General features: G+C 43.8%; 1 long non-coding RNA gene and 5 other non-coding genes across 6 annotated transcripts; all 6 read right to left on the bottom strand.

The window, feature by feature from the left end:
* Positions 1-12,000: 12,000 nt before the first annotated feature.
* Positions 12,001-12,082, bottom strand: trnas-uga (transfer RNA serine (anticodon UGA)). Its single transcript has one exon. It is a non-coding gene; the product is annotated as a tRNA-Ser (tRNA).
* A 114-nt stretch (positions 12,083-12,196) lies between these two features.
* trnah-gug (transfer RNA histidin (anticodon GUG)) lies at positions 12,197-12,268 on the bottom strand. Its single transcript has one exon. It is a non-coding gene; the product is annotated as a tRNA-His (tRNA).
* A 433-nt stretch (positions 12,269-12,701) lies between these two features.
* On the bottom strand, positions 12,702-12,774 carry trnak-uuu (transfer RNA lysine (anticodon UUU)). The gene has a single exon. It is a non-coding gene; the product is annotated as a tRNA-Lys (tRNA).
* A 607-nt stretch (positions 12,775-13,381) lies between these two features.
* On the bottom strand, positions 13,382-13,522 carry LOC135719549 (U4 spliceosomal RNA). The gene has a single exon (XR_010521182.1). It is a non-coding gene; the product is annotated as a U4 spliceosomal RNA (small nuclear RNA).
* A 3,417-nt stretch (positions 13,523-16,939) lies between these two features.
* Positions 16,940-17,021, bottom strand: trnas-uga (transfer RNA serine (anticodon UGA)). Its single transcript has one exon. It is a non-coding gene; the product is annotated as a tRNA-Ser (tRNA).
* A 2,709-nt stretch (positions 17,022-19,730) lies between these two features.
* On the bottom strand, positions 19,731-21,039 carry LOC141280710 (uncharacterized). Its single transcript, XR_012334999.1, has 3 exons — positions 20,975-21,039; positions 20,586-20,839; positions 19,731-19,795 (listed from the first exon to the last, which is right to left on the bottom strand). It is a non-coding gene; the product is annotated as an uncharacterized lncRNA (long non-coding RNA).
* Positions 21,040-27,585: the final 6,546 nt, after the last annotated feature.

Here is a 27,585-nt window from a genome sequence, read left to right on the forward strand (position 1 = left end):
GAGTAGAACAAGGTTAATACTTGCATTTGGCTCTTTGTGATGTAGTACAAAGTTTCTGGTGCGCGCGGGTGCGAGCAGAGAGAGAGAGAGAGAATCCAGGTGTGTTCGTAAGTCCGTTTGGTTGTTCCGTATGGCGGATTGTTCCACGTAAATCGTCCAAACTCGAAGTGCAAAGTGCAAGCCAGGAAATTACTGTCCCGAAGAGTAGGACAGGGCTCAGAGAAAAGATGATGAATCCGAGGGACTCTGGGTGAGTCTCAGCGAGTTTCCAAACTGCGCTGACGGGTTACCTGAGTAACCGAGCGACTGAGTGCTCCTGAGTGATTGAGCGATTGAGCTACTGAGCTACTGAGCAATGATGGCTTGGGCGATAGGCAGTTTTGACCTTTCACGCGCCCAGCCCATTTTAGGTGAATGACCAATGTGCGAAGTGTTCGATCGCGCGGGAACCAAGCTTTTGTTCTTTCAGGCATCACATTTGCGTAATTGCCAAATGATAAAAGTTTGTTTCCATAACTCTTCAAATCGATATTAAATGACATTGATGCGGCTTATGGTAATATGATACATAGCAATGATTAGGAAATAGAAAGTAGATTAATTTGATACTAGACAAGACATGGGTTTAAGATCACGTTGAATAATAATTTCATACCTAAGATATGAACCATGCTACGGTGAACAAAATCTAACTAAAGTGTTAACACACAGTTACATCACATATACACCATCATGCAGTAAAGGGATATAAAATATATATACATTTAAACAGCTCATTGTGATCTTTAAATGTGGTTTCATCACAGACATATAGTCTGTGCCCCCTGCTGTGTCTCTGGCGATCGTCGTTCGATCGGCTCTGATGGAATTCCTTTGAACCTCCTTTTACGACGGCATTTGTTTTAATTGTCGCCCACTTTACAGCCTTGATAGGTGATAGAGGAGACAGGGTTATCTAATTATCACAATTTTAGGGCTGTTACAGTCCAGACGCCAAATGGCCTCAATCTGACTCCGAGCCATTTGCTACATATTCCCCCCTTTCACGGCCACCAAGGTGTTGAGAGACTTTGGTGGGCGATGGTTTAATAGGCGATGGTTGGACAGGTCATTTTGGCTGGATGGCAGGTGTATCTTAATTTTCTGCAGCGCTGCGGCGTGCCTGCAGAGGGGTGATTTCAATGAGGTTGGGCTCTTGCTCGGCTTGTGTGTCTTGCTTCCCACGGTTCCGCTTGAAGGCTTGAGGGAGGGCAGCTGTGCACTTGTTCACTGTCTCCTGCATCCCGCTGACTCTTCGCTACAGGATGAAAGCGAGGCCAAGGGTAAGGGAGTATCCTACTCCTGTGGAGAGGCAGAGTACCGTGTCAGCGGTGGTCCAGGCTCGGACAACAGGGAGGCTGTGCATAGCTGTCATCCGAGCAAGTGCCTGGAGGGCAGTGTCGATGGGTGTGACATCAATTAGTTGGGTCCCCCCTTCTGCAATCCTCATCTCCAGTTCAGGGTCTAAAGTGAAGTTGTGGTCCCTGAAAAAGGTTGAAATTTCCAGTTCGGTGTGGTACTCCTCACTGGGAAGGTGATAGAGTGCGAGTTCATCGATGTGAAGAATTGCATCTTTTGGAACTTGAATCCACATCGTCTTGTTTGGTAGACTGATGCAGGTGGCTGTGTCGTGTTGGTCGTAGGTCAAAGTGGCCATGCTGGCTGGGGTGTTGACCAGCCATCGGTCACCTACGATTTCTGCTTGGGTGTTAGTGACCTCGGCTCGTGGTTTAGCTGAGGCAGGACAACGAGAGTCAATCTTCATGGGCCGCAACCCACAGATGCCGTCAGTGTTGTCCCGAAGGAAAGGTTTGCTGGGGCAGAGATAATGAATGTCTTTAGTGAGGCTGCACATGCGCAGGTTTGATGCAAGATGCAGCTGTTTGTTTAGTGGTGAGGCAGTAGAGAGGCGGTTTGGTCTAGTTGGTACTAGTCCCCCCTCTACTGTCATGCCACAGTGTTGAGTGTCTCTTTATTTGGTTACGGTGGACCCATCTGAAAATTGGTTCCTTCTGATTTCTACCCATCTTGATCCGGTATGCAACGGGGGAGAGTTTGTCCACGATCTCATGAGGTCCTGTCCAGTGTGGCAGAAATTTCTTTGACAGCCGACGGTGAGCTGTCTGAACTGGCTGGGCGAAACTGTAGTACCAGACTTTGTCACCAATGTCCAGCTCCTTCTGTGATGACTTCCGGTCATAGTAGGCCTTCTGGCCCTCAGCGCTCTTCTGGAGGTGTTGCTGGGCGAAAGCGAAGGTCGTTCCCAAATGCGGGTGGAGTTCATCCAGATAATGGTGAGTGGTGTATGCTGTGATGAGATTTGAGTCTCCTGGCTGGTACAGCAGGTGCAATGGTAGTGTCATCTGCCGCCCGGTCATCAATTCGAAGGGAGACACACCTGTGGATTCATTCGGGGTCGACCTGATGGCCATAAGCACAAGGGGGAGTTTCACATCCCAATCTTCTTGGTTTGCCGATACATACTTTTTCAGCATGCTGACCACCGTTCGGTTGGATCTTTCCACTTGGCCAGATAAAATGGGATGATGGCTTATGTGAAGTTGGGCGTGTACGCCCAAGAGTTTCCAAACATCCTGCATAATTTCGGCTGTGAAATGGGTGCCTCTGTCTGAGTTGACTTTCAGTGGCAGTCCAAACCTGGAGAAAATGTGATTCATGAGGAGGTATGCTGTGGTCTGGGCCGTTTCATTGGGTGCTGGAAGGCATTCTACCCACTTTGTGAATTGGCAGACGACCGTGAGAAAGTATTTGTTGCCCCTCGTCGACCTGGGTAATGGTCCAACCCAGTCTATCTGGAGGTCTGACCATGGGAAGTTGACACCTTTTTTTTGCAGTGGTGCTCTGTGGTTTGGGTTAGCCGGTTGGAACTGACAGCAAACCAGACATCCCTTGATGTATTCTGCTACATCCTGCTGCATTCCAGGCCAGTATGCCACCTGTTTCAGTGTTTCATACGTGGCTTTTGTGCCGTGGTGTCCGGCACATGCTGTGTCATGCGCATACATCAGTAGGACCCCCCTATGACCCTGAGGAACCACAAGCTTAGGTGTAGTGCAGTCATCAGGGACATACCAGAGGATGTCTTGCTGTATACTCAGCAGGTGCTTGATATCGTTTAGACGTTTGAGGGTTGGAGCAGCAGACAGGTCAGAGTTTGTGATAGGGTAGGTGGAGGGGTCTGAGAGGTGGTTTAACATAGCTTGTATAGCGGTGTCAGAGGGTTGTAGTGCAGCTATGTTATTGTTGGTGATTTGTGGGGCCAGTGTAAGTGGCTGTGTGACTGGCACTGTTGTGGCGGCTGTTCGTTGGCCACGAGTTACTGCAAACACAGTTGGTTTGGGTGGGTCGGTTGGGGGCGACCATGGTTTGCCCTGTAGCGCGCCAGTTTTGGCGAGGGCATCTGTTCGGTCGTTAAGGTCTTTATCTTGGCCGGGCTGTTTCGAGTGACCTTTTACCTTCTTCCAGTAGACAAGCATGTCGTGCTCCGTGGTGATGGCATCACAGGCTTGGAACAGGTGCTGGTGCTTGACTGGTTTGTTGTTAGATGTTTTGTATCCATTCTCTTTCCACCCAGAGAGATGGCACGTGAAACTCAATCTGGCATAGTTTGAGTCTGTGCAGATGAGGAGTTCTGTGATGTTGTGGGCTGCTGCAGTCTGGAGGGTGATTAGGATAGCTGCCACTTCTGCATATTGAGACGACTGGGGGCCCAAGTTGAAATTCTGGGGTGTGCAGGGTTTGTCGTCCACCCACAGAATACCTGCTCCTGCCTTTAGCGTACCTTCGTGGTTGTAGGAGCATCCATCGACGTAGGCAGTTGGCATGCCCTGGCAGACGCTGTCTTCAAAGTACCTGTGGCAGGTGGGCTGTTGCATCGGCAGTTTTTCTGTCTTTAGCACGATGGTTGGTGTATCGTTGGAGCAGTTTTGACATGCAGCAAGTCCATCTCCCAATGCAGACTTGTGGTTTTGTGTGTATCTTGCCTCAACATTGCGTCCTTGGAGAGCCATCAGCCATGTGGCTATGCGTGCATTGGTTACCATGCCATCACGGATGCGTTGGCTGTTGAGAAATGATACGGGCTGGTGGCAGGTTTCAATTATCACCTTCTGTACTCCAATATAGTTGGAGAATCGCTGTACAGCCCACACTGTGCAGAGTAGTGCTTTTTCACAGTCTGTATATTTGATCTCTGGTGGAAGGAGAGTTTTGCTGGCATAAGCGACTACCCTTTTGTCCTGGTCGTGTTTCTGGTACAGACCAGCACTGAGGCAGTGTTTTGAGAATCCAGCTTCGAGGTAGAACTCTTTCTTTGGGTCAGGGTAGGCTAGACATGGTGCTGAGCACAGATGCTTTTTTAGTTCTGTCATGGCATCCTCTTGGGCATTTGTCCATGTGAATGGGCTGTCCTTCTTCAGAAGGGAAGTCAAGGGCCGTGCGATGTCTGCGTAGTTCTCGATGAACTGCCGTGAGTAGTTGCACACGCCCAGAAAGCTTCTCAGTTCTGAGATGTTGTTAGGTGCTTTGATGTTTTGGATAGCCTGGATACGGTTGGACTGGGGTTCGATGCCTTGTGACCCTATGAGTAGGCCTACATAGTTGACCTTGTTTTTGCACCATTGTCCTTTGTGGAGAGCAATTTTGGCACCTGCCGCTGTTAGCTGCTGCAAGACGTGGTCTATTTCTTTAAGATGCTCGTCCGCATTCGTGCTTTTCATCAGAATGTCATCCACATAGATGAGGTTACCTCTGCCCCTGGCATCTGGGCATGCTTTGTTTAAGAAGATGTTGAATTCAGCTGGAGAGTTGGCATAACCAAACGGGCACCTCGTGAAGGTATATTGTCTATTGCCAAAGGTGAAGGCCAGCTTGTGTTGATCTTCAGGGTGCACCAGTATTGTCCAAAATCCCGAAGCCACATCAAGAGTGGAGAAGATGGTTGCTCCTCTAATTCTCGGAATTTCTTGCTCTAACTGAGTCATTGGCCATCGTGACAGCGGTACCTGTGTGTTCAGCTTCCTGTAGTCGATGGTTGGTCGCCACTTGCCGTTTGGTTTGAGGACAGGCCAGATGGGTGATGAATAGGTGCTGTTGCAGGGACGGATGACACCTTTTTCCAGCATGGAGTCGATGATCTCCTGTATTGGCTTGTGTGAAGCAATGGGGATCTTATATTGCTTGACAAAGGTGGGGGGAGCATTTGGGTGTGTGGGGATACGCACCGTGTGGATATTGGTGAGGCCACAGTCTATAGAGTCTTTTGCAAACGATGCTTTGTACTTGTACAGGAGTTGGCGTAGTTTCTGACGATCCATTTCATCCTGCATGGCATCTGCATCTTTTAAAATTTGCTGAACTTGTGCCTCAAATCCTGGGTATGGCTCCTCTGGTGCAGCTGACAGTTTCAAAGGCGGTTTCCTGATCTGTGTCAGGGCTGGCAGTGAATGTGCATACTGAGATGTGGTGTTCAGACATTTCCGTCCTGCACACCTGTTCTTTATCTTCCGGCATGACAGAGGTGATGGCGATGAGCTTGAATGGTGATGTAAGCACGGTGCTGTCCGTACTGTCATCTGGTATCAGTGATGGTGGGATGGGACCTATGACTGGCACAGTGAGCTCGAAATCATGAAAGTTCTGGCTGATTAGCCATCCTAGCCGAAAGGCTCTAGGAATTCTGATGTCTGTAGCCATGCAGTTGTTAAACAGGATGTATACTGCACGAGATGTCACTTCAAAAAGGGGTGTGGCTTCTAATGAAAGTCCGAGTTCGATGCATTCAGCTGAAGGCTGGAAGAAACCCAATGTGTGGTTAAGGGTTTGGTCACGTCGTATGTTGAGACGAACAGTGACCCCTTTTGTGAAAGCAGGTATTACAGTCTCTTGTTCACTCACCATGGTGCAGACCTCTGGTATGGTCTGGCCTGATTGGAGGTTCTCACGCTTGATAGGGCCCCCAGGGGGTTGTGAGGTCAATGGGGCCCATATCACTTCATTGATTGTGTCGACATGAGCTTTGAGACGAACCAGGATGTCTGCTCCAATGTAGACGTCGTGTGGAGGGTCTTGGAGAACCAGGAAGTAGTGGGTTAAACACCGGCTGTTCCATTTCAGGTTCAGCGCGCAGATGCCCTTGGCAATCACCATGGTTGACAGGTCAGAGTTCAATGGGAATCGGGTGAGCTTGGCATCAAATGGAATATCTGGTGTCATTTCGGTGAGTGCATTAAACAGTGTGAGACTGATAGCTGAGTTGTCTGCCCAAAGGGCCAGTATGGTGTTTGTTGACATTATGTCATTCAGCTGAATACCTGGTGTGACATGAGGGCCATATGGCTCTGAGTCTTTGGCTGGATGCAGATTGCAGAGCAGTGAACTTTTGGAGTTTCGGTATGAGACGAAGTTCCCGCGGCTGGCTGGGGGGTCGTCCATGACCTGTGTGACCTGGCAGTTTACCTTAGATGATCTGGCTGATTGAAAAGGTAAAGGTTCTCGCACTTGAGCACAAATTTTTAACTGTTTAAAGTCCATTAAGGGTTCAAAGCGGTCTAGCAGGTCTTTGCCTATGAGGAGAGGATATGAGTCCATTGGTGAGATGTACACAGGGTGTATGATGCTCATAGGACCGATTGTCAGGTGGATGGGAATCACCTGTTGCAGTTGAACTTCAGTCTGGCTGTAAGACTGCACATTCAGCATACACCTTTGGGGTTTAAGGGTCAGATTTTGGGCCTTAGCTCTGTTCTGGAGTCTGGTGAAAAGCTGGGATGACATCAGCGTTAGATCAGCTCCGGTGTCGACGAGGGCTTCTAGCTCGACCTCCTTTTCCAAGGTGATGGATAGGTATAGCTTTTTGGCTACTCCTCTTTCAATCAGGTTTCCCAGGAGGCTTGGTACTGGGGCTGTTGTATTAATGGGAAGGCAGGTAAGGCTGGTTTCCTGTGACTCTGTAGGGAGGCAGACAATTAACACAGCACTTTCTGGTACTTGCAGGCTTTGGTTGGTGGGTGTCTGAGATGTTGTTTGTGGGATGACAGGCTCTGAAGTGAGTTGCTGAGTTGCCGAAACTTGGGTGTCGTTCACAGTAGGAGGGTGTTCTGTGTGGTGATTGTCTCTCACTGCTGCTAGTCATAAGGAGTCGGGTTTGTCTTTCTGGTCCTCCTTGTGGGGTTTTTTTTTGGATTAACTCTTTCAATATTCTCAGGATCTCTGCTGATTCAGACGTGTCTGTGTCACTCTGTTTCTGGGGTAGCTCAGACTTAGCTTTGCTCGATGGGTATCGAGACTGGTCTCTCTGTTGGCTGTTTGAACTGTCCACATTATTTGATCTGCCAGGTGCAGGACGGTTACCTCTAGGTCGTCGGCCAGGTTCCCAAGAGCCACCACTCTTCTGGTTTTCTGATGAGTTTGGCCGGCTCCATGACCTCTCTGCGCGTCCCATTTGGTGCTTGGGACAAGCCCCTTCATGGCCGTACCATTCCTGGCTGGCTGTAAAGTCTCTTGACCCTCTGTTGGAAGGTCTTTCGCTGTGGCACTGTCGTGCGCCCTCCAGTGGTAGTTCAGGGTACAGTTCAGAGACAGGGAGAATGACAGGGTTTTTAACAGTCTTTTCAGAGGCCGCTCTTTGTTTACCATAAGCTTTATGGGTCAAGTCCCGCAGCTGCCTGGTTGTCATCGTGCGAGGGCAGGCCATAACCCCTAAGTGTTGGCTCACTGTGAAGTGAAGATTTCGAAGGAAGAGGGTCCTGAAGTTGAAGTCCTCCTCCATTTCAGGCTCATTCCGTGAGCCGAAGTAAGCTCGCCTGAGTCTGTTGTAGTAGGCCTGTGGAGTTTCGTTTCTGCTCTGTTTGAGGTCCATTGCCATAACTAGTCCTTGTTCTGACTCTGGATCCGAAAACTCTTCTATTAAGGCCTTTTGCAGCTGCTCGTAATCCATCTTGACGTTTTCTGACTGCCGGTCAAGGAAACTCCTCACCTCACGACTGGAAGTGATCCGTAGCAGATACAGTTTGTCTCTTGTGGTTACATTCGGCAGCGTTTGCACATAAAACTCAATGTCCTGCAGGTAAGCGTGGATGTCATGGCCACCTGCAGGGTTTGGGGTAAATGTTGGGATATTTCTAGCCAGTTTGTCGAGGTCTTTAGGTGCCACGCCGGGCATGTCTGCAGGTGACCTCGGGAAATTGGTTTGTTCCCACCCCTTTGTGGTAGTGAGAGGTTCTGGGATGCTGGCTGATGTCTTTAACAGTGGGCTCTCGCCCTCCTTTTCAACAGGAAAGCTTTGGTGGGGGGCTGCAGGCTCACTGGTTGAATGAAAAGGAAAGGTTGGTTTTTCCCTTACGTGTTCAGCTTGCAGTTTATATGCATAAATAAGTTCTCTTTGGGCAGAGTCAAGGTCGTCCCTAGCCTGGTCTCGTTGTTGAGCCAGAGCTTGACCTTCATCTCGAGCCGCTCGCAGGTGATTCTCACAGGCCTTCAGCTTGGCATCACGTTCCTTCAGATCTGCCTTTGCTCTCACCAGAAGATGTTCAGCCTGCTGGAGCTTTCCAGACAGCTCTTCTCTGGCTGTCTTTTCCTGTTGCTCCTTGTGCGGAGTTTTGACAAGGCCTCTTGGAGTTGTCCAATCTCGTCCTTTAGCCTCCTGTGCTCCTCCTCCGTTGATGGTTGTTGATCCTCTAATCCCTGTGTCAGCTGATCTAGACGATTCTGCGCGTCCTCTTGATTCCTCCGGGCCTCTGCCATTTGGAGCCGTAGAGCTGCTGCATCCTGTTCCATTTGGGCGTTGTTCCTTTCGCCCAGTTTTAGCTGGATGATGAGGTTGTGAGCGATGGCACCTGTGATCCTGGCTATTTCCTTGTGACTGTAGCTCCTCGTTGGGTCGTGGGCTATGAGCTTGTCCAGGGTGCCGTCGAGTTGCTCTCTTTCCAGGTGTTGCAGTTCATTGGCGAGGTTGGGCAGGAGTTCAGATGTCACAGCGCTGAGCCAGGCCTCTAGCTGGTCCCAGTGGTTGACAGGGCTTGGTGATCTGGACATGTTGACACACTGATAGAAGAGAAAACACAAAGAGCCAATGCGAGTCCGCACAGTTCAGTGAGCTACGGCAATAATATATATATATGTGGGCTATGAGCTTATTATCAGGGCCTTTCTCCAGCGGCACAGATAATCAGTGTGGGGAAATAAGGGATAAATTCTAGTAATATATATAGCGACAAATTACTAGAATTTTTATATATACATATATATATATATATATATATATATATATGTATATGTGGGCTATGAGCTTATTATCAGGGCCTTTCTCCAGCGGCACAGATAATCAGTGTGGGGAAATAAGGGAAAAATTCTAGTAATTTGTCGCTTTGTTAAAACCTATAGGTCGCCTTGGACATTTGGTTAATCGAGCGTATTACTAATGAATTCTCCTAATGGTTTGTGCAGTTTTGCTCTTTCAGCCCAAAATAAAGTGAATCAAAATAATTAAAATTAATTAATTATAATGATAAAAATAAAATAAAACAAAATAAAATAAAGAATGAGGAGGATAGGTTGCTGGAAATTAAATGAAACCGGAACGCAAAAGAGAAAAAGATAAACAAATAAATAAAAAAACAAATAAAATAATAATAATAAAATAAACTGAAAATGGGAATTAAGACAGCCAACAGACGAAGTCCTAAGGCTGGGAAATGATGAGGATAGGAGGTGGAAAAAAAAACTTTCCTGTTTCAGCTTAACAGGTTCTCTACCCTAAATTTGATGACAGGGCCTTACAGGGAGAGGGCACTATGGAGTCATGCGAGCTAGGGGAGTGGCTTAGCTAGATTGGCTGGGCTAGACCGAACCTGAGAGGGATCTGGTGCCTCTAGTGGCTACGGAGGGGAGAAAAGTGCATCTCTTTTACACCAACACTCGTTGACTATTTAAGGAAACCCAGTATGGAACACAGAGACAAGGCGCTTCCCTGAGCACGCAGCCAAGAGTGCCGGGCCTTCTGCCCTCCCCACCTCGACCGCTCAACAGTCACACCCTTCACACCGCCGGGCCGCACTCAAAGTTGTCACCCACCAACTGGCACTGCCGCTAGGGCTTTTGTGTGTCAGCTGGCAAGGTTAGCGATTGGAGTGCCCGGTGGCAGAGGTTGCACTGTGTTTTGCTGCCTAAGGTGCTAAAAGGAGGGAGCTACCACAGCACCCCGACTGTACACACTCGAGTCAGTTCAGCGGGACCGGTCTCTTGTAGAACTCACCGCTGGCGAAGCCTCTGATTCATCTATCAAGTGTTAGCTTTCAAAAGACGCACAGGGGCTTATCCTATTGCACCAGTTAATACATAAATGAATTCACTGAGAATGGGACTTATGGGGCTGAATTCTATTCACAGTAAAGAACTGATTCAATTAGAATTTAAAATAAATCAAACTGCATTGAATTTAAATTTAAACTTAATTAAAATACAATCTCTACAATAGAAAAGAGAACAGGGAAGTAAGGAGCAAGAGAGAACAGCAAAAAAAAAAATAAAATGAAATAAAAATAAAAAAAATCAAAATTAAATTAAAATTAAATAAAGAAATAACAAATTAATAAAGCCACAGCAATATTAATTATTATTTATAATTTAAGACCATAACATTCAATACGTAGGAGATAAAACTACAAAGTAGTAGAATAACCCAGTTATTCAAAAATCCAAGTTTGATTCCTGTCATACACTCCCAAAAGAGTTTATGAGAGGACCAAACGAGCTTTCCCCACCAGATGGCGATATTTCGCCCAACAAACAAAGAAAGCGGAAGTCAGGCGTAAAGTAAAGGAGAAGGAGAAGTGTTAGACACTCAAGACTGACATCTAGTGTTAGAACTAGGTAGTATGCTTTAAACTGACAAAGATTCGCTTCTATTCAACAATTACATCGGCGGCCGCTGCGTTGCTAAGACGACGGATGTAATTTGCTCGTGTTCGTGCTGCCTATTTTAATTTTGGCTTAGTTACCGGGACACGCAATAAACAAAGAGTCCAACGTGCTTTATCGTACGTTGTGACTTATAAATACTTGATCAAGTTTTCATCTCCTTTAACAGTTAAAACTGAAAAGTCTTACCCTCGGTGCTTACAATTTTAAAAATCCACGGACGTGAATAAAAATGGAACATACAAATAGACAGCTTCTCTAATTGTAATAATTTCCTGGAGATTTAACAAAAGGCCTTATCAGATGGGAGTACTCACTCGACCACCGCTTCGCTCTAAATAAAGGAATTCTACTCTTTATTAGGGGGAATCAGACGGTAATGCAGCGTATCAAAAGGGGTTTTAATACGGTTACCTTAAAGACTGCAGTTAACTATACATAACAGGGGCGCGAGTCTGTTACGTCCTGAAAATGATACAGGAAAATACATTTTCATTCATACAAATAAAGAACGAAATCAGTTATAGCTGATAGTTCTTTTTCATTCACCCAATGCAAAACACATTTGACTTGTAACTGGTTTGCTCAGAAAATAATGTTTAAATCTGCCCGCGCATTCTCCACCATTAATATGTAGCGATTCAGCGGGAGGAGGGGAATAACGTTATTTGAAACACTATAAACCTCCGACCGAAATACTACGGGGATTCCCAAGGGAATCTTAGATTTTAGCTCAAAAGGGAATATTATGTATAATTAACTGTAATTAACTATACAAGTTTATCAGGTTTTACCTGGCGTAGCAGAATTAATAATAACAATTAATTAATATGTTCGTCCACCGAAGACATATATCCATAATCGTATATTAACGTCTAAGAAATGTTAATTTCATGGCCTTTGAAATGGGCCTTTAGTTTTCCATCCGCAACTCCAATGGTAACAACTTGAGCAGCAGAAATACGGCACTTCGTGAGCTGGAACGACCAACTAGCGATGCTCTGAAGCCTGGGAGCAGACACACGTAGTCGGCAGGGTTTGAACCTGCGTGGGGAGACCCCAATGGATTTCAAGTCCATCGCCTTAACCACTCGGCCACGACAACAACGTGTCATCCTTGCGAACCCTCTGGGCTTGTTGTGTGCTGAAAAGAACTTGTCGGTCAGGTAGGTACAAAAGGGTCAGCGTTGGGATGAACCACCCACATCCCTGGGTGGACTGCCGTGACCCGGATTCGAACCGGGGTTGCTGCGGCCACAACGCAGAGTACTAACCACTATACGATCACGGCGTGCCACCGGGCTCCAGCATGGCTGCGCCTCCAGGTTTGCCTGAGTGCGTCGGCCAGAAGGCGCTTGGCATTCATTTTCTGATGTCTTAATCAATTTTTTGTTTACTTTCATCTGCAAACCTTAAGCAAAATGTCTCTCAGGGGTGGTTTCCCGCACAAGGATTAGTTTAAGACAGGACTAGGCCTCAGTTTAATTAGGCAATACAACTAGTTTTAACAATCATGCCTTATTAAAAACATTACTTGTGTGCATTTCACGGCAAAGCAAAGGGTAATGGTGTCAGTGAAAGTTCTTTTCAGTTTGGACAGCTCTTACATTTATTTTAGTCGAGGACAAGTCTCTGTCCGAGAAACCGTCCTTCAAAATCCTTGAGGCCGACCCAAACGCCAAGGGGAGACGATCGCAGACGGCAGGACACAAACATGCACTCATCGCCCAAACAGGGACTTGAAGCCTGGACCCTCAGATTAAAAGTCTGATGCTCTACCGACTGAGCTATCCGGGCTCACGCTTCAGTACCAGGGCATCACCTCTCATGCCTCCTACGGTCTGATAATGTTGGCAGACAAGGATTGGGATTTCTTTATCATGACCTGTTCATTACTCATTGGTCTGTGGACAGAGTAAATGTTACTAGAAGGCCAGAATGAGCCGGCACCTGCTTCAGTCTTCTAACAGAGTACGTAAGAGCTCTTTAAGGGGAGAAGTCTTGCTTCAGCTTGAGACAGTCTTCTCTTGAGGAAAAAGCAGCCGTTCTCCAAAACGTCACCAGAGAGGCAGCGTTACTAAGCTGAAGGAAGTGTAGGTGTGTCTGCGTAACATGATGAACTGACTATTGAGGTGCACGAGATAAAGCACGTGTGACAAAAACGTGACCCTGCCTGTGAAAAGCCAGCTAAATCATTTTTATGATTTGCTCTTTTCTCCGCAAAATCATCATATATGACGTAGAGAACAATCTGTAAAAACATAACCTTGATATCTTTAACGTTGACTTCCACATTAAAGATTGAAATGAATGTGACACCAACGATTGGGATGGAACTTTGATTCCCCTAATCTCACTACTAACAACACTAGCAGACATCTTTCATTTACAACGACCTTGTAAGTCTCTTAAGAGACTGGCAAAAATTGCCAAAGCTGACTGTATTTCAAGTCATCCTGGCGGGGTATTGGGTAAAGTTTTCAACCAGCAAAGATCACGCCTCGGATAAACCTCATAGGCTACGATATTGCATCTGCGAAAGAATGACGGCAAAGGTCACGACCTTTCATGTGCACATACCTGGACGCTGGATGACATGGTGGTAATCAAGCTTTAAACTGAGATTAGACTTCAGATGCTGCTTTTAGAGCATGTTGTTTGTTTTTGACGAAAGTGTAACCAGATGGTAATTTCTGACCTTTATTTCTGTTATTGTTATAGAGTAAATTACTAAAAAAGAATAAAGGTACTTCTTACGTGTGTGCGTGTGACGTCATCGCCTGCGCGAGCGTGGTGCACGTCAGACGGGAGAAAGCACGAGAAGCCGAGTGTTGCATGTGCTGCTGTGTATGTGTGTTGTACTCCGTGTTATCGGGTTTGAGTTTTGAGTTTTTGCGCTGGATTGCGTGTCTTGTCAAATACCTGCCAGTTTGGGTGAGTGAAGATCACCTTACGGAGAGGTTTTATCAGACTATCGAGTTTTGGCCGTGTATTTGCGTGTGCGGATGCCTAAGTGTACCGGTGCAGCCATTAGCACGAAGCTAACTTACCTGGTGTATTCGGTGCCTGTTCTTCTGGAAAGATCCGTGTGTGTGTGTTCAAAAAGTGAGTAATGTTTATCTTATTGTTTTAAATGTGTATTAATATGAATCTTGTATGAAGTTTAAGGTAGTGTGATTGTGAAACATGTTTTGTTTTCTTTTACAGTACTGCCACTACCGTATTACTTTTGTAACTAATGCCTAGCGTACACCAAAGGATTTTCACAGTCCCAGACTAAAGACCGGCAGTCTTTAGGAATCTAACTGGAGTCTCGGCGCGCTCCCGTCGTCTCGATCGTTAACTGTGAGGTGATAATCTGCAGTCGGCGACCCGATTTATGCCAGTCTTTCTTTAGTCTTTCATATCAAACATGTTTGATATTATCGCAAGTCCCAGCGTAGTCTCGTGACGTAAAACAATTAACAACCAATAAATTTGTTCTCCGAAAACCGGAAACAGGAAGCCATCAGTCACAACAAAGAAACATGTAGACGGACGTGGAAACAGAACGAGCGCCAAGTAGGCGAAAATGGACCGTGGATGAGAGGAGCGCCTTGTCGAGCGGTGGGCAGAGCAGCCGTGTCTTTTTGATGTAAACTGCCGTTCATACCACGACAGAGTGGAAAAAGAAAAGAAGTGGAGCGATATTGCCGAAAAGCGTGAGCAACGCGTAAGCGGCGCGTGTTTTTTCAGTGCCCATGTTAACAAGCACGTACACCGCACGCGTGCGGTCATAAATGTGACGCCAAGTGTGTTTCAAACAGTCATGACTTTGAGCAATTCAAAAGAAAGCAATGACATATTTAAAAACATCAGAAGACTGCGCTGTCATTCACTCTCTGCCCAGCAAATGAGTCCTCATATACCTTAATAGTCTTCAGAGAAACAGATAACGTACATCTATAAATCTAAATCTTATGCTTAAACTGTTGAAGGGAAACACGATCGACTGCTTCATGCTGTCAATCACTGAGTGAATTTTTTATTTTATCGTAAAACTTAAGAGAAACATATTTTATAATGTGCCATGGGCTTGTTATGTCTGTAATTGTGTATTGTGTCTATATATGTCATTACACGAACCAGAACAGCACGAAAACAATGTGGGTTAAACAAATCACAGTTAAATAAATTACACTGACCGTCAAAAACCGTCTTGAAGAGGTTTTGCTCATTAATGCATATAAAATAAAGTAATGTGAACTTGAGATTTTTATACTGTTATTAAACTGCACAGTATGCGCTGCAAACGCTGTAGAAACCGGCATACTAATGTTTGATATTGACATTACTGTACAAGAGCACGAATGAAAGACTGAATGAAAAAGAGAAAATCTAGCTTTGCACAAACTGGGAAAATGTAACTAATGCTACCCTATGTAGCCTATGTTCCATTTGCTGAGGTTAAAACACGCAGCATGTCTCTCAGGACACAGTTTGCTGAGACCTCTAAGTGGGAGTGGGGACAAGGCCCTCACTTCTTTTTTCTTTCACTGCAAATGACTGCAATGGCAAAAGCCACAGTAGCTAACTGTAGCTGCTTCTCCTACATTTTACACTATACACTATATATTTTATATATATATATATATTTTATTATACACTGCTGAGCATGATGGAAGGAATTTGGTGGTAATAAAAAGCTAAAATAATCTTGTTGTAGTCTTGTAAATAGTGTCACTACAAGATTCAGTGTTTGTAAAATCTTTTAGTCTGAGACTAAAAACTGTGAACCGAAGTCTTTAGATGTGAGCTGATAATCTTATAGAGTCTTTTCTAAATCTTTTCAAAGTCTTTAGGTGTACACAAAGCATAAATTGTATTGTTTTTGATACTAAATTGTTCTACATTTTGCGAAATCGTATTACTTTTGCTATTACTTTATTTCTTTTGTTTACTTCATTTTGTTATTTGTTTATTTGTTCAGTAGAATAAGTAAAGCTCCAAAACTTGTACATTTAAAGTTAAAACCATTATTTTGGACTGAAACATATATTTGGACTGAAAATAGTGTTTATTTTGATCCTGTCTTTCATGTCGTGACCCTTTGGAGAACTGATTCTCTGTCTCACATACTCAAAAGTTAAATAAGAACATTTATTATAATTTTAGGAATAAAAGAACCTCATTTGTATTTGTTGGTCCTGTGCATCATTTCCAGCGGCCACAAAAGTATATTGAGGAAAGGGTAAACGTTGCAGATGGAAAATAGGCAAGTGGGAATTGTTGACTTGAACCCTTAGAATACAATCGGTTACGGCTTGAAGAGATCATTTCATTATTTAAAGATAACAGGATTGATTAAGAGAATCTAGGTTCTTTTTATGTGGGGACAAACTCTTGTCCACACTCCAACACAGAAGGTGGCGATAATGCACCTTAAAGTTGGTGCTACTTGCCATTAAACGAAGAAGAAGAAGAAGAAGAAGGTATGGCTTTGCTGTATGTTTTGCCTTTTCGACAGGTAAGAGATCTTCACCAGAGGTTTACTCATTATTCGCTGTCTATTAGGAAAAGCATGAGTGCAAAACATTTTTAAATGAATTAAGGACAACAAGCCAGGGCAGGGAATTATGGTAATTGTGAAAACAAAAGGGTGGGGCCTTAATCCTTAACATCTTAGAACATGGCTCAGGTTAGGATCAACTCGATTAGCCACAATGCACATCCTTTCTAAACAAAAACCTGTTCCAGCTCTTTTTTGGTTTCATGTTGTGCGAGCTGTTTATGGACAATATGACAACGGAAGCTGCATCACTTGACAACAGGGCTGCTTGTTGAACACACACAGGAGAAACTACGACAGGCTGCTTAGTTTTCCATCCACAAATCCAATGGTAACAACTTGAGCAGCAGAAATACAGCACTTCGTGAGCTGGAACGACCAACAAGCAAGCTCTGAAGCCAGGGAGCAGACACACGTAGTCGGCAGGGTTTGAACCTGCGCGGGGAGACCCCAATGGATTTCAAGTCCATCGCCTTAACCACTCGGCCACGACTACAACGAGTCTTCCTTGCGAACCCTCTGGGCTTGTTGTGTGCTGAAAAGAACTTGTCGGTCAGGTAGGTACAAAAGGGTCAGCGTTGGGATGATCCACCCACATCCCTGGGTGGACTGCCGTGACCCGGATTCAAACCGGGGTTGCTGCGGCCACAACGAGAGTACTAACCACTATACGATCACGGCGTGCCACCAGGCTCCGGCATGGCTGCGCCTCCAGGTTTGCATTCATTTTCTGAGGTCTCAATCAATTTTTTGTTTACTTTCATCTGCAAACCTTAAGTAAAATGTCTCTCAGGGGTGGTTTCCCGCACAGGGATTAGTTTAAGCCAGGACTAGGCCTCAGTTTAATTAAGCAATACAACTAGTTTTAACAATCATGCCTTATTAAAAACATTACTTGTGTGCATTTCACGGCAAAGCAAAGGGCAATGGTGTCAGTGAAAGTTCTTTTCAGTTTGGACAGCTCTTACATTTATTTTAGTCGAGGACAAGTCTAATCCCTGTCCGAGAAACCGCCCTTCAAAATCCAATACGTCCTCGAGGCCGACCCAAACGCCAAGGGGAGACGCTCGCAGACGGCAGGACACAAACCTGCACTCATCGCCCGAACAGGGACTTGAACCCTGGACCCTCAGATTAAAAGTCTGATGCTCTACCGACTGAGCTAAAGCCGGCACGTGTTAGTCGACGTAAAGCAACCAAAAGACGGCACAGCGACGCGAGTTGGCGCCTCGCTCAGACCAGTGGTGGAATTCGTGTGACGTGTCAGTTTGACGCTGCTAGTGCACGCATGTGTCATCATCACTGTCTCCCGCACTTTAATCAATTGTAAATCAGCCCCCCCATCACTGTAATTGGACACTTTTAATAACGGAATAAAAACTATAAACAGGACTGTCCCTGTTCTTATGGTGTGTTTTATTGATTAAAGACTTGTTTTTGTGTTTACAGCTACAAAATATTGTTTATTCGTAAAGTATAGAGTAGCCAAATTAATAGACTATATAAATAGACACAGAAACAATGTGAGGGCAAGGATTAAACATTTATTATTTGCATAGATTTTTAAGGTAAATAAAAAACCAGAACAGCAATGTTATTAAAATAAAATAATAAATAGTAAACATTAATAAAATAAACATTCAACTTAGTAGTGCAATTCTGACGTATTAATGTTAATAATAATAATAATAATAATAATAATAATAATAACAAAAACAAAAACTTGCAGTGCACCTTTGACATGTCAGACTAAGAAAATAATATTAAATCAAAACAAACATTTATCACAGTAGTGCAACTTTGAAAGGTCATCCTAAACAATAACAATAAAAAACTTGACCATAAACAAGGTAAACTTAACATTATTTACAGTGTGTATAGCGTGTACATTATTTATAGTGTGTATATAAAATGTGAAATTTTTAAGGAGTTGGAGGATTGTCATTTCCTGTTTTTTTTTTCCCATAACCACGTCCCTCCAGCACAGCCCTCCATTCAGCATATGACTGAGTCTCAGTCTCTTTGCAGTACCAGTTGCCAAAGTACTGAAGATGTGATGGTGGCTTTCTCTCTTTGTTGCACTTTCTACAAAGAATAACATCTGTCTTCCTCACATATTTGCGTGTGACAGTTCCAGTGTCCTCCCTCATCTGTTTTCTCTTCCTGTACTGCTGAGTGGAGTAAGGTACAGCTTGACTGGATGCTTGTGTCTGAGCTGATGGTGGCATAGCAGAAGGTAAAGGTACGTTAAAGAACACCACCTGTGAAGTTCCAGGCACTGAAGATGATGTATCTACAACTGTCGGAAGCTGCAGGGAGGGCAAAATGAAAGGCAGAGAGACGGGTATTGCTGGTGCAATGATAGGGAGTCTTTGATGTGATGGTGGTGCCTGGGAGATGGCTGGAGGTTGTGACCTCCTCTTGAGTTTTGCCTCCCCAGCAGTGTTTCTTGGCAGGACAAAAAGGTGAGGCTCAGCCAAGCTCCCTGGAAATAGGGTCGGCCCTTTCTGCAAAGCCGCAGGAAGCTTCTCAGGTCCAGCCATGGGTGCATCTGGGAAATTGATACCCTGCTTTGTAACCCCCACATCCTGTGACTTGTCACGCTTGGAGAACCTGGAAAAACATAAAACAACCAGTATTAATAAACATTTAAACAAAAATAAAAAAGTGCTGTGATCATCTACTGTTTAATCACGACTATAATGCAGCAGCATTACACAGCTGATATCATATAGCAATTGATCACACCCTAGTGTCATGTTGCTTTTGTAAAATGACTACTTTAATTGAAATTAACATTGGATTATGGATTCTTACAGTCTGTTAAAGATCATGTCGTAAGCAATAAATCATATATTTCATAATAGAAAAGTAAACAGAAGTTGGACTCTTGTTGATTTGTTTCTAGACCCGCCAAAGCACCCACAGTTACATTCAGTCAACCGTGTCAATTACTTAAAGCAGCTGAGGACTATACAGAGGGTTCATGTTTTGGTATAGCGGTAACAATGCTAATTTACTCACCAGTCTGAGATTGTTGAAGCGTTCATCTGTGGAAGCTGGATGGTGGTTTCTCTCATCACCCTATCATTGGTGAGGATGCACTCTCGGATATGTCTGTAGACCCGTGCAATCATTGTGAAGCGGGTGACCCTCTCTCCATTAACACGCACCACGTTTTGGTAGAGAGCACAGAGCCTTATGAAGATGCCCTCCACCACTCTGTTGCAGTCAGGCCTCTGTGCAGGACTATGAGGCCCAATGAAACACCTACAAATTACAGCAGAATACATATTATTAATGTAAGATTGTTTTCAGTGTGTGAACTTTTCTCTGTTAAAAATTTGTGACAAAAAACTGTTCTAAAACTCAACATTTTAAATAAAAAAAAAACCCATTAAATTGTACAAAAAAGTAATACTTTTGGTTAGTAGCCTTATTTTTTAGGTTTAATTACACAGAATTCATGATAAATAATGTATTTTATAAAATGTCATAAAACTGGGGCCCCCCTGGCACCATCTCGCGGCCCCCAGTTTGAAAACCACTGGTCTAGATGTTAATTTTTAATATCTGTGCAGAGTTATGTTGTCTTGTTTGTTTTCTGGGTCGATGTTGAAATATCATATCAATAAATTAGGTATCTACTGTTTTACTGTGTTGTGGCATTATCACAGCTTTGGACAAAAAGTGTCTTAAACTGTTGTTAAACACAGTTAATCCAAAAGTCTATGAGAAAAATAAACTGGCTTTTTTGAGAGGGTCAGCCAACAAAAATATGTCATCCCTGTGGCACTCTATAATGACCCCGGTCTGCGTTTTTTCAACGATGTATGGTTAGAACTGTGTCCATAGGAATGTAACTTACATAACATAAAATCAGCATTAAACGTAAATCACAACTAACAATTTTTGTTATATCTAAGCCAAGTATGAATTTAAGAGGCTGCAGGAAGATAAGCTAGTCATAATTCGTCAGGTTTTACTAAATATATATCTTTTTATAAAAATCAAAACCCTCAAACAAATCAAAACCCTGTATTTGCTAAATTTAGCATACCTTCTGGTGCTCTCCACACCTGGTGCCACATTCTTCTTACTGGCCCTGAATCGTCCCTGTTTTAGGTTGGTTTGGTGACGTGGCGAGTAAGTGGTCTTTTTCTTATCAAACTCCCCCAATGCCTGCCATAGGTTGATGATTTGATCAGACTCTTCTCCAGTTAAGGCCAGACGGTGTTCTCTAAGGTTGAACAAATACTCTGCCAAGTCCTGCACAGCTCCATAACCTTCAATATTATCGGGTCCAACACAATCCTAAAATGAAAGATCATTTAGCAACTTTTGAAAGCACCAATGAATACAAATATTCACATGAAAGCACAGCCAACATAACCCAGATTTTGTTTGCATACATGTATATGTACATTAAAAAAGAAACCGTGCCCTTACATCATGCGAAGGGTTCTCTTCAGATGTTGGAAGGTCAGTTTCTGTGGACCCTTGGTTACCTGGGGCTACATGAAAAAGGTAAATATTTAGTTTACATTTGTATTTATCTTTCAATATGACAAATATTCATTTAGAGTCATTTAGAGTTAGTGTGACAACAAACAACTCTCAATAAAAATACTTTGATAAAACTCACAGCTATGTGCGCCAGGAGATAGTGCTGGCTGAGTGTGCAGTGAGCTGGAAACAGAAGATGTGACTGGTATTGGAGGGACCACAGACAGTGATGACGTAGAGCTGGTGACAGGAGATCTCACTGGTGACACATACAGTGATGACTTGGGTCTGGTTGCCGGAGGGGTTGAAGATGATGCTGCAGACACTGATGCTTGTGAAGCAGCAGAAGGTATCCGCTCTGTGTCAAAGGTGGGGACAGTGATGTCTTGAAACTCCTCAAGTTCATCATAAGCTTCCTCCACCTCTATAGCAACCTCAGTGGTCTCAGACTCTTCAATGGCCAACCTGTAGTCCTGCAGAACTTTACCAGTTTGCTGGTAAAGATACTCTACTCCGATAAGTTCACCTTTAAAATATTAAAACAATGACAATTAGATAATATACCAGAATATTATATTATTACTCTTTATTATAACACTGTTTGTGTGTGTGTGTGTGTGTGTGTGTGTGTGTGTGTGTGTGTGTGTGTGTGTGTGTGTGTGTGTGTGTGTGTGTGTGTGTGTGTGTGTGTGTGTGTGTGTGTGTGTGTGTGTGTGTGTGTGTGTGTGTGTGTGTGTGTGTGTGTGTGTGTGTGTGTGTGTGTGTGTGTGTGTGTGTGTGTGTGTGTGTGTAATTGTCACCAAAAACAACAAACAGTTATCTACCAGTGTACTTTCTTGGCCCAACATAAGGGCTGATTTTCATGCCCATGACCTCCTCTGCAAGAATATTGGCAGCATGACGGAGAAGATGACTATAGGAATGTGGCTGCTGCTCATCAGTTGTTGCTGCCACAGCCCGGTCCTCATTCCACCTTGCAAGTCCATCCAAAAGATACGCCTGAAAAAAGGTGTCACTTGCCAGCGTGCCTGTACATTAAAAAAATCATATAAATACATAAATAACTGTTCTTGCTATTCTCATAATTATTTCAATATATAATTAAGTAAAATCTTATTAAAAAAATTCTGTGACTAAAATAACTTACCTGGGATGAATCTGTTGAGGTGCAGATGAAAAGACTCCAGCGAAGTAGAACCTCTGGCACAGCGGTAAGTTGGCAGACGATGCCCTCCCTTCATTAAAGTGCCCTTCTGCATGTAGAGCTGCACACCTTGAGGATCCTGGATGCAGGCCACATGCTTTCGCTGGGACTTTATGATCTCACTCATCCGGGCTGAGTTTATTAAAGGGACTCCCAGAGTGTCACGACCAGCATCTCCTTCAAAGGCCTGAATGAGGCGCTCAATCATCGTCAGGGTCTCCTTGGTCCCACGAGTGGTTCTCCTGCAATGTAGGGCTAGCTCGCTACGGCTGATACGGCGCAGTACATCAGCTTCAGATGATGGTCTCCAGTCAGCTTCTAGCTCTGCACGCTTTGCCATCTTCAGGGCCGTCAGGTCATCCTGGTCCCACATGAAAATACAGTGGCTGAGGCGACTCATAAATGTGGCATATAACGGGTGACAGTCGGTGGTGCAACCCACAGAAAATCTCCTCATAAAGTGCCATATATCCAACCGGATGGTCATTTGCTCCCACTCTTCAAACATCCTCCTCAGAAGAGTGTTGCCACAGCAGTCTCGGTCCACATACAGTACCTCGGGAGGAGCTACCCCAGCCACTCTGTATCTCCTAATGAGGCCTTCAATCATTGGCCCAAGACCAAAACCCTCACTTGCTGTGAGCACGGACATGATCACCTGTCCATGCTCATTTCCAACATTGGTTGCCCAGGCAGCGGTGCCATAGCTGGGTCCTGCTAGTTTTCTGGCTACTTTTTTTGTGGAATCCATTTTTAAGATCCGACCATATTGTGATGTTATAGCGGCCTTGATCTCATCCAGCCGTTGCAGGACATCCTGGGCATAGACCTGCATCTGCCACCGGTGCTTAGGGACAGAAGGCATTGGAGGAAGCGGTTCAAATGTCACAGGCAGTATCAAGCTTGATGTGACAGCACTGGCAATCCCCTTGCAATCTGTAAGATATTGGACTGTTTTTTGCAACCAGACCTCAGCATGACGCTCCTGCAGCTTGCGCTGGATCTGGCTGCTGGTGTTTCCCAGGCCTCGTTGACGCATCAAACATACTACCTGAAAGTCACATGCAAGTTTTGAGGTTAGAATGCAGGGGAACTGCACTCTGTGGCCAATGTCGAGTTGGGAGACGATATCATGGCTCCAGCTGATGACCTTTCTCTTACATCTTCGGCAGGCCAGGTACTCAGATGCCACAAAGTACACACTATTTAAAGCAATCACGACCCTGATCTTTTGATGCAGGCCAGCTGAGGTCAGAAGGTCTTTCTGACAGTCTGGATGTGGACAGGTCAGCTTCAATTGCCACAGCTTTCGTGGCATCCAGAGCAGCAGAGGATGGCCAAAGTAATTCTCCAAGGAAGGAGCACTACTGGTCTTCAGTGGTACCGGTGGAGGATACCACCAAAGTTTGTCCACCCTGTTATAGATCAGCTCAGGACGGCCTGGTGCAGCCCACCTGAACAGGGCCTTGGATATCCACCTTTGGTCTACTTCAGGCAGGGTGTGTATCCATCCAGCTGGAAGACAGACTCGTTTTGCTGGAAAAAAACATAAACACTAATTCACATTGTTGCACCAACAAGGCTTCAATTAAGCCTAGAATTTGACAGACAGTTTAGAGCTAATCCAGGGTTTGTTGATCTTAGTTTAATTTTAATTTGACTTGTGTTGCACTACTTCAATTTAAACACAGATTAACAAATCTTAGATTAAAACCTTAACTACACCCTTCATCTGTGATTTATTTTGTCCGCCACGATGAATTTGCTGTAATTAAACAGCAACAATGTTGACGTTGTCATTCAAAAGAAAATAAACAGTTTATGCAGGCAAAGGTAAAGTCATTTTTGTATTATAAATCACTACCTACATGCATCGGAAATCTAAAGGGTTGATTCAAAATAATAACATTTGACAATCTATTAAAACAGTCTATTGTATTGATTAATGGAGCAATGTGGCAGGAAACAAGCTCAGATATTGTGATATAATGCTGTGCCAGCGCATTTGTCATGCATAATCTAGGTTTAATGTAAAATTTAAACCTGGATCAAAATGATAATTTAAATGTAACCCTGTTTATTTTTAAACAAGATTAAATGTTTGGGCCTAATCCTTGTCGGTGCAACCCACCCATTGTTTTACTTTACTTTATTATGCCTGTAAAGGAAACTTCAATATTTTGTTATTTGTTTTAAATAAGTATAAACGTACATGCCACATGTGCCTCCTCAAACATAGTTGCCTCTGCCAGCAGTGTGCTGTCATCTATCTCAGTGGACACAGAGGGGTGGGTTAGGGTGGCTGAGGGCCCTGCGGTGGCTTCAATGGACACAGTCGGGTCGGTGAGGGTGGCAGAGGGTCGTGCACGTGCCTGGGCCAAAGCTACAAAACAAAACAAGGGACAATTAAACATGACTCCTGAACAGCAACAAATACTAAAAACAAACCAAGTATTTTACACATAAATGTTTGCTTACAAGGTGTGGTTTTGATGGGGGAAACCATCCTTTTTATGGTCTTGGTCAGGGTTCTTTGGTCAGGCAACTTCCCAACCAAGAGGGAGCGTAGAGAGGCAGTGGAAGCATGGGTGGTGGCAGCGTGCTGGGTGGGTGCAGCATGCTGGGTAGGTGCAGCGTGCTGGGTGGGTGCAGCGTGCTGGGTGGGTGCAGCGTGCTGGGTAGGTGCAGCGTGCTGAGTAGGGGCATCGTGCTTGGAAGCTTTTGCATCATTTTGCTCTTCCTTCATAGCAATGGCAATTTTGCCAGAAGGAAAGAGCTCAATATACTCCCTGAAACTCCCCTTGTTGTGGGCATGTTCTTGAGAGTCTTTGCTGCCTCCTGTGGGGTCCTTCTTCATAGATGCAACCAGGTAAGCAGCATACCCTAGTGCATTTTCTGCAACCCACCTGAATGTTTGCCCACGAAAGATACTAAACTGGATTTCAAAGAAACCAAGCAGGTGCTTTCTGTTAGCTGGATCTCCATGGTGCTGACTTAAGCTTTTCTTGGCCTTGTCCAGCACAGCTTCCGGGGACAGGGGTCTTGTGTAAGGCTTTCCTTTGTTGGCTTCCTTCACCTTTGCTGCTTCCAGTGTGTCCGAAAGATTCAGGCTGCCATCAGCCCGTCTCCTGAAGCGAGGCTCCATCTGAATTAAAAAATGAAGATATAAATATTACAGAGAAAAAGAAAACACATTTGGTAATCCAGCTGTGTAAATTACATTACTATATGGGCAATTCCTTACAAATGCTAACCTTACCATGAAACATTTTTTACCAAAGATTTTCACTGCATTTATTGCTTAGATGTCAAAAATTTGTGGTTTTTATACCCGTGTGAGGTCTCTTTCTTAAAGATTTTAAAGCATTTTAAGTATGTCTTTTTCATAATCATATAAAAACCATTTCAGAACTGTCACATCCATAACAGTACATATTCCTCTTTAATGCACACATGAAAATTACATTTAAATGCATTGTTTTTGTTCTAAAAAAAGGGTCATCCCTTCTCCATTTGTTTTGTTTTTGGCTTCTGGTTTGTGCATAATAATTCACTGAAATCCTACAAATGTTTTCTCTCAAAAACGTGTGTCTTTTTTCACTTCCATAACATTCATAACAGTCCCTCATCTAAAATAGAAAACTTGTGCATAGATTGATATTATTTTGATGTCTGATAACAAACATATTGACTCTGACTATTTATATTTCATGTTTTGACAAAAAAAATCACATTAATAACGCAGAAATTGCATATATTTACTCATGATCACCTTACAGTGTTGATTTTTATTATTTTATGTATATAAATATATATATTTTTCCAACAGATTCAAAATGTTAACTAACATATCAGCATTATATTCCAGAGTAAGCTCTAATAACGTTAAAAGTAAAGCATTTAACGTTAAATCATGAATTTACAATTTATTTAGATAAAACAAGTAAGTTTAGCATCAAAATACACTTAAAGGTTTTAAAAATAGAAGCATGTAACTTACTGTGTAGGAAGCTGTAGTAAAGCTGTAGTAACTTACAGTTATACTTTATTGCTCTGTGAATCTATAAAACATACAGATTAACTTACAGTATAACAATTATAACAACAACATATAAAATAACAATTGATGTTTAATTAAAAGTTTGTATTAATGACCTAAATTACAAAGCTAATGTTAGCCTGTCTAACGGTACAGGTGTTTCGTTTAAAACAATTAAAAATTTGCTACTGTACTAAAAATAGAAGCATGTAACTTACTGTGTACGAAGTTGTAGTAAAGATGTAGTAAACTGTAACGTTATACTTTATTTTGATTACTCGGCAAATCTATAAAACATATAAGTTTGATTACAGTAACGTTATAACGATTACAACAACACACACACATATATATATATATATATATATATATACATATATATAAAATAACAATTGACGTTTAATTATTAGTTTGGATTAATTACCTAAATTACAAAGCTAGTCTGTGCTAGAGGTTTTTCGTTTAAAACAATTTAAAATATTTGCTACTTTATTTTTGTTGACAAGTGACTTACCTGAAGATGTTTCTCCGGTCGTAATCCGCAAGCTCTGGGGGGCTCTTGACGTTGATTGGTCAATTCTTGGTTGTTACTAGCAGACAGGTTCATGATAGCGATACGAGCGCTGATTGGTCATTGCATGCGAATCTTGGTTTCAGCCAGGAGCGCTGATTGGCCGTTGCTTGCAAATCTTGGTTTCAGCCGTGAACGCTGATTGTCCGTTGCTTGCAAATCTTGGTTTCAGCCGGGAACGCTGATTGGCCGTTGCTTGCGAATCTTGGTTTCATCCGGGAACGCTGATTGGCCGTTGCTTGCAAATCTTGGTTTCAGCGGGGAACGTGATTGGCTGTCATAACCAAGAATAACCACGACTTACAGGTGGCAGGGAGCGCCATCCGGGCTCACGCTTCAGTACCAGGGCATCACCTCTCATGGCTCCTACGGTCTGATAATGTTGGCAGACAAGGATTGGGATTTCTTTATCATGACCTGTTCATTACTCATTGGTCTGTGGACAGAGTAAATGTTACTAGAAGGCCAGAATGAGCCGGCACCTGCTTCAGTCTTCTAACAGAGTACGTAAGAGCTCTTTAAGGGGAGAAGTCTTGCTTCAGCTTGAGACAGTCTTCTCTTGAGGAAAAAGCAGCCGTCCTCCAAAACGTCACCAGAGAGGCAGCGTTACTAAGCTGAAGGAAGTGTAGGTGTGTCTGCGTAAAATGATGAACTGACTATTGAGGTGCACGAGATAAAGCACGTGTGACAAAAACGTGACCCTGCCTGTGAAAAGCCAGCTAAATCATTTTTATGATTTG

Source organism: Paramisgurnus dabryanus, chromosome 14, assembly GCF_030506205.2.
Source record: "Paramisgurnus dabryanus chromosome 14, PD_genome_1.1, whole genome shotgun sequence".
Lineage (NCBI taxonomy): Eukaryota > Metazoa > Chordata > Actinopteri > Cypriniformes > Cobitidae > Paramisgurnus > Paramisgurnus dabryanus.